Genomic DNA, 8,039 nt, shown 5'->3' with positions numbered 1-8,039 from the left:
TGCCCTGCCTGCATGGGAGGGTCACCCCCTCCCAGATCCACCCTCTCCTGCCCACATGGGAGGGTCACACCAAGCCCCTCCCAGATGCACCTAGTCCTACCTGCATGGGAGGGTCACCCCCATCTCCCACCCAGACCCCACGCTGTCCTGCCTGCATGGGAGTATACCCCAATCCCCCTACCACATCCCACCCTATCCTACCTTCACTTAAGGCTCCCTCCCTCCCAACTCCACCTTACTCACCCCTTCACTGGAGGCTCCTCCCCACCCTCCTGTGCTATGTGCTCACCCCCACTTCCAAATCTCACTCCATCCCTCCTGCACTGGGTGCTCTCCTCCCTACACAAACGCCATTCCCCTCCTCTGCTAGAGGCTCATCCCCCCGCCCACAATCTCATATGCTGGATGATCAATCTCTCTCTTTCCATCGTCTCATCTGCATTCATCCTAGGTCATGGTGTTGGAGGTTTTTCTCACCCTCACCCAAGAGTTTCCCCCCATCTTCTCTTTGCAGGGGGTTCACTCATCTACTCTGTGTAGGAGTCTCGTTTCCCCATTCCACCCTATCCCTTTCTGGAAGCTCATGCCCACCCCCCCTTACTCTTTCCCCACACCTCCTACACTTGAGGCTCATTTCCAGCTTGCCCCTCCCCACCTGTGATGGAGGCCTCCTCACTCCTATCCTACACCCCATTTTATCACCTATGCTGGAGGCTCTTACCATACTGCATCCCTTCCCCAGAACTAAAGGCTTAATTCTGTACTGGAACATTGTCCTTCCTATCTCCTTGTGCTAGATGTACATTTCTCATCTTAGACTCGGGGAGAGGTGGGGAGTGCTACTGTCCCAAGCTCTACCCCTTGAGGTGCCAAAATCAGCCAGGGAGTAACACAAGAATTGCCATGCTGGAACAGACTTGTGGTCCATCTAGCCCAGTACGCTGTCTCTGACAGTGGCCTTTGGGGATAAGATCCCTACAGTGGGCAGATGTGGGTTAACATGCCCCATACACTAGGTCTCAATTTGATCTCTAATAGGCAAAGATTGGTTCAAGGCCTGAAATGTGAGGTTTATATCCCTTCTATTCTTACTATCCATATAAATGTCCAATCCCTTTTTGAATGTTAAGGTTTTGGCCTCAATGATTTCCTTTGGCAAAAAGTTCTACAGTTGAATTAAGCATGGTGTGAAAAAGTATTTCCTTCTATTGGTTTTGAATTTCCCACCTCATAATTTAATTTAATGTCCCCTTGTTCTTGTGTTATGAGAAGGGAGAACAGAAGTTCCTGATCTGTGCCAGGCATTCTTTTAGATACTTTTATCATGTTCCCTCTTACTCATCTCTAAGCTGAACAATCCCAAACTTTTAAATCTTTCTTCATGTAACAGTTTTTCCAGGCCCTTGATCATTCTTGCTGTCCTTCTTTGACTTACTCTAGTTCTGCACTCTTGTATTTCAGATGGGATGATGAGTATTGCACACAATATTCCAGATGAGGCTGCACCACTGATTTATACGAAGTAGTAATATTCTCCATATTGTTCACCATCTCATTCATTATGGAACTGAACAGTCTGTTTGTTTGTTTTGACTGCAGCTACATGCTGAGCAGAGATGTTCATTGACCTGTCTGCTATGATACCTTTCTTGAGTTAATACAGTGAATTTTGAATCCTGTAAAGTGTATGAGTAGTTTAAAATTTACCCTTTAATATGTGCTGCTTTGCATTTATCAACATTGGCTATTAGCCAGAATGGGCAAGGATGATGTCCCTAGCCTCTGTTTGCCAGAAGCTGGGAATGGGGGATGGATCACCTGATTATTACATTCTGTTCATTCCCTCTGGGGCACCTGGCATTGGTCACTGTCAGAAGATAGGACACTGGGCTAGATGGACCTTTGGTCTGATGCAGTGTGGCCATTCTTATGAAACATTGAATTTCATTTACCTTCATGTTGCCCATTTACCTAGCATATTTAAGTCTCTGAAGTTCCTCAGTCTCCTCTGGTCTTGACTATCCTAAATAACTTTGTCATCTGTCAATGTTGCTGCCCCACTATCCACCTCACCCCGCACCTTCCAAATCACTGATACATATTAAATACATGGACTGTAGTGCAGAACCATGAGGCACCTTTTACCAGGAACATTGGCTATTTATTACTGCAGTGCCTAGAAGCCCTAGTCATATACCAGGACCCCATTGTGTTAGGTGCTGTACAAATGCAGAATAAAAAGACAGAACATACCCCAGAGAACTTACAATCTAAGTATAAGACAAGAGAGATACAGGTTGATGGGGGAGTACAGGGAAACAAAACAATATTGGTTAGCATGAGAGGCAGTGGTCTCAATAAACCAGCAGCCTACTCTAATCCTGCTCTTTGATTTCTGACTCCTAGCCAGTTTTAAAGCCATTACAATAAATTGCCTTTCACCTCATGACTACTTAGCTTCTTATGTATGACACTGTCAAAAGTGTTGTGGACGTTTAAATAAATTATGTCAATTTGTTCTCCTTTATCCACTACTTTATTAACATGTTCAAAGAATGAGATTAGTGAAATGATTTTCCTTCAAAAGTTGGAAATCTGACCCTAGTGAAGCCAATAAACCGGAGGATAAATAACAGCAAGCAATAAGAGGAAAAATGAGAAGGGCAAAATTAATTTAAAAGAGCAAATGTCTAAAGGTGCAAAAAATAAGAGATTGCAGGAAGCCTGTGAAAGAATTGGTGGGTCTGCTGGATTACCAGTGTTAAAGGAAGTAATTAAGGAAGATGAGGGTGTTGATGAGTAGCTAAATAATTTATTTGCATCAATTTTCACTACTGAGGAAAATTGGGGGAGATCCATACTTTGTGCCCACTCTTTTCCAGTAACTCACTATGCCCAGAGCACATGTACCCAAAAATATGAAGTGTCTGAACTTCTAAAAAAATATGCAATGTCTCACTAAAAGCAGCCAGTTTCAGAGGATTGGAGGGTAGCACCTATGTTTTAAAAAGGCTCTAGTAATATAATTCTGGGGAATTATAGACTAGTAAACCTTAACAGTGTATCTGTCTGATATGATAATTGGTGAAGTGAAGCAAAATCTTACACTTAACTGTAAACTGTAGCATTTCTCTGTTTATCTGAAAGGTGATAGCTTTTGTACACTGGGCCATTCAATTCCAAAATTTCAAGGAATGTGCTAGGCATCAATAGCCAGAATCCTATTGATTTTGCTGAAAACCAAAAGAGGAAATGGAAAACACACAGAGCCCCATGCATCTGTTTAGCACACTGTGATGCTCTGTACCCAGGGCTGGCACTTTCATTTAGGCGACCTAGGCGGTTGCCTGGGCACCAGGATTTGGGGGGATGGCATTTTGCCGCCCTCGGCGGCGGGGGGTCCTTCTGCGCTCTGGGTCTTCGGTGGCAATTCGATGGCGGGGGGTCCTTCCACGCTCCAGGTCTTCAGCGGCAATTCTGCGGTGGGTCCTTCACTTGCTCCGGGACCCACCGCTGAAGTGCCTCGAAGACCAGGAGCGTGGAAGGACCCCCGCCTAAGACGCCAAAAGCCCTGGCGCCACTCCTGTCTGTACCTCAAGGAACACCAAGCACCCCCATGTTCATTCTTATAAAAATGATTGTGTGGTATCCAGTGCAAAGTTTGTCATGTTGTGTGTCTTCAGCAGGCTCAAAATGCAGTGAGCACTGTTATAGTAATAGTATAGTAATGTTATAGGTTGTAATTTCATGTATATAGTTATGAGCCTGAAAATGTGTCCTCATGGCTTAAAACAAAACCAGGCAAAAACTCTCCAAGAGCAGAGGAGTTCACACCTCACCAGGTCACATATGGGACAAACCCAGCCCAGCTTCACAAGAACAGAGGACACTGATCTAGACAGCAACAAAGAATCTGTTGGACTCTCAAGTGAGTCTTGTTATGCTTTGATTTATAATCACTTAAAATCTATCTTTGTAATTAATAAATTTGTTTGTTTGGTTTTTCTGTCTGAAGCAGTGTGTTTGGTTTGAAGCATATCAGAGACTCCCCTTGGGATAACAAGCCTGGTACATATCAATTTCTTTATTAAACTGACAAACTCTATAAGCTTGCAGTGTCCAGCGGGCATAACTGGACACTGCAAGACGGAAGTTCCTAGGGTTGTATCTGGGACCGGAGATATGGGCTAGTGTCATTCGATTGCACAATCCAAACAGAAGCTTACATGCCAGAGGCTGTGCATGAACAGCCCGGGAGTGGGGGTTCTCACAGCAGAGCAGGGTAAGGCTGGCTCCCAGAGTCGGGGATTGGGGTGACCTAGCAGATCACCAATCCAGATAACACCAGGGGAACATCACAGTGGTCAGCGAGCATGGTGTATGTGCGGCTTGTTACTCCAAGTGGAGTTCACATTTTAAGTACTGATATTTGTGATTTTAAGTGAGTCTTAAGTGTAGAGGCTAAGAACAGTCATGAGGAGGTCACAATTTTGTTATTTTCTGTTTGCTTATTTCAGGAAAGAGAAGCAGGAAAATGAGTGAAAGCAGTGAAGCAATTGTGAAGTTGGAGCTTTTTAGGCTGCAGGCTGCAGAAAAGGAAAGGGAGCACCAGATATTATTGCAACTGAAAGAACTGGAGATAGAAGAGAGAGGGGAGAAAGAGAGTGGAAAGAGAAAGGGAGAGGGAGAGAGAGGGAAAACACCAACTGGACAGACTAAAGAAGCAGAACCAGAACTCCTCCAACCCCAACAATTCCCATCACTCCAAAAATCCACAAATGGGAACATTTATGTCCTGCATACAGTGAGGATGACAATATTCCTGAATATCTGACTATCTTTGAAAGGCTGTGTGTAATACATGAAATCCCTAATGAAAAGAGAGTTCCTACCCTGATTGCAAAATTAACTGGTAAAGCTCGAAATATATTCAATGGAATGCCTATTGAAGATGCTTTAGACCAGGGGTTGGCAACCTTTCAGAAGCGGTGTGCCGAATCTTCATTTATTCACTCTAATTTAAGGTTTCGTGTGCCAGCAATACATTTTAACGTTTTTAGAAGGTCTCTTTCTATGTCTATAATATAGAACTAAACTATTGTTGTATGTAAAGTAAATAAGGTCTTTAAAATGTTTAAGAAGCTTTATTTAAAATTAAATTAAAATGCAGAGCCCCCCAAACTGGTGGCCAGGACCTGGGCAGTGTGAGTGCCAATGAAAATCAGCTTGCGTGCCGAAGGCGCATGCATGCCATAGGTTGCCTGCCCCTGCTTTAGACTATTGTAAATTTAAAGATACTGTTTTGTGGAGTTTTCAAATTACCCCTGAAACATATAGAGTTAAATTTATGAATCTTAAGAGGGATATTGGTGTGAGTAATGGGGAATATGTAAACAAAATGAAAGATTTGTTGGGAAAATGGGTGAGGGGTAAAGAGGTGGCAAGTTTTGAAGGACTGCTTGATCTTGTTGCTCAATAGCATTTCCTGAGCATATGTAAGGCTGATGTAAAACATTGTCTATGGGACAAAGATGTAAAGACTGTGTATGAGATGACTTCTTTAGCTGATACCCTTTGAACAGATTCAGGCGTCTATTGAGGGCAGGCCACAGAAAGAGGGGTTTAAAACTGGTGGGAAGGGAGAACCCCATTTTGCTCCTGGGAAGAGTGAAGGAGGTTGGGAGCCTAAACATTCACTTACCCAAAGACATTCCTCTAAACCTCATCCCAGATCACCAGTAAAAAGCAGAAGAGCCCTAAAGGTGCTATTAGTGTGATTCCACTGATCACCTGAGGAATACATGCCCTGTGCTAGGAGGAAGCCAGCAACCAATAGCTCATGTTAGTTCTGCTGTCCTCAACACAGAAACACCCCCCCCCCCGCAATTGAAACCGATCATATTGGTTTTGTGAGGTTAGCCTCTGCAGAACCAGATATGAAGCATGTTAAGGCTGTCCAAATTAATGGCAGGTAGTACTTGGGGCAGAGGGATACAAAGGCCCAGATTTCTCTGGTTAAGCAGAGTGTGGTCCCAAAGGCCAGTACGCTACCTGGCCAAATGGCTGAGCCTGTGGGGGTGGGCAAAAGTAGATTCCTCGTACCACTAGCTAAAATCCATGGGATGCAGGAAGGTTTGGAAAGTGTTTTGACTGTGGGGAGAATGGAACACCTCCTAGTCAACCTGCTCCTTGGTCATCATTTTTTTCCATGTACCTCAGGTTACAGTATTTGCCTGCAGCAGGAGCATAGGCGCCAACTTTGTGGGTGCTCGGGGGCTGGAGGACCCATGGGAAAAATTAGTGAGTGCTCTGCACCCACTGGCAGCCAAGTTCCCCTCACCCCCTGCCCCGCCTGCTATTCCTCCCCCCTCCCTGAATGCGCCACGTCCCCGCTCCTCCGCCTACCTCCCAGCACTTCCCCCAGTTTGGTGGAGTGCTGGGAGGGAGGGATTTGGAAGAGTGGGAATGTGGCAGAGGAAGGGGTGGGGATTTGGGGCAGGAGTTGGAATAGGGGCGAGGTTGGGGTGGGGACTTTGGGGAAGGGGTTGGAATGTGGGTGGGACAGGGGTGGGCAGGGCAGGGGTGGGGCCACATGGAAGGGGTGAAGTGGGGGCAGAGGGGGGGTCGAGCACCAAGAGGAAAGCGGGGAAGTTGGCACCTATTAGCAGGAGGGAGTTTTATGCTTGGACCCCCAAGGGAAATGGTCGGGTCTCAAGAATTGCTGAAAAAATGGGAGTCTCGATTCTTCTGCAGCAGGGGGAAGCCACATGCTTCCACGTGGGAGATTGGTTGAGACCAGCTCCTGCACTACAGCTGGAGGCAACATCACATCAGGAAAGGATGGGGGTGTAATGTTTACCAGGGAGACAACTGTTGAGGTTGTTAGGTGCCAGCAGGCTGCAGCTGAACCAGAGGCAAAACCGGCTCTAGGGAGCATAGAGCAAGGTGTTCCAGAGAAGCGTCAGGGGATCTCAGAAACCATTGAGGCGGGTGAGGATTCCTGTGACTGTAACACAGGAAAGCAGGGTGCTTCCAAGTATGGAAGGGGCTGAGACTAGCTCCTTTCCAGCAGAAGGCAACATGCCCTCAGGGGCAGGAGAGGTGTCAGTGATTAAGGAAACTGTCCCAGTTAGCTAGCAAATTTTTGTAGCTGAAGGACAGCTAGAATCCTTCCTAGGGAGCACAGAGAAATGTGTCTTGGGAGGGGGCCCAGAGGAGGAAACTGGAGAAGGAATAGTGGGGGTACAGGAATGTCTCCTCACTAGTCACTTGGGGCAGGATGCCCAGGACATTAGGATGGCTGGGTCAGCCTCTGTGCACCCAGGCACTCAGCCTGTGACCCAGGTTTTGAGAAGGAACTGGGTAACTGACCTCCCGGAGGGGAGCAGTCATATAGCTGACTTCTCAGGGGCAGAGAAAGGGGTGGTGAAGGGTCCCCCAATCCAGGTTCCAGTTTGTCAGGATGCTATTTCTGATAAATTTTTGGTGAGTAACTGTCTCTCTTTAAATCAAGATGCAGCTCCAATAACAGATGAGTTGGGACCAGGAAATTGCCAGGTGGTAGTTTGCTGGAATATAAATGACCCAACTGACAGAGAAGGGGGTGTCTTCCCCGAGGCTAGTGAGACCCAGAAAGCTGCTGGGAAAAGGTGCATCTGATCAAAGGGTAAACATACCTAACCCAGAGAGTATAAATCACAGCCCTCTAAGGGTCAAGGAAGGACTCAGTGCTGGGAGGGGAAAACACAGGGTAACCCCAAAAGGGGAGCTGGATTTTCTGCATATGTACAGTCCTGGGGTTGGGAGACCGCTCCCCAAAGGGTCAGCCAATGTGCAGGATCCCCCTGAACACCTATCTTGCTAGACACTGAGGCACCAAAATGCTAGAAACATGATTAAATTAAGAGTCCACACAGTGGGGAACACTGGAGGGAAAAAAAGGACAGTGCCTGATTACATGGGAAAGAGCCAAAGGACACCATGGGTAATGAACAAACTGACCTCAAACTAGAATATCTGAACAGAGGGTGTGGTATCAG

This window comes from Gopherus evgoodei, chromosome 4, assembly GCF_007399415.2.
Source record: "Gopherus evgoodei ecotype Sinaloan lineage chromosome 4, rGopEvg1_v1.p, whole genome shotgun sequence".
Taxonomy (NCBI): domain Eukaryota; kingdom Metazoa; phylum Chordata; order Testudines; family Testudinidae; genus Gopherus; species Gopherus evgoodei.
This window is presented reverse-complemented; position numbering follows the sequence as displayed.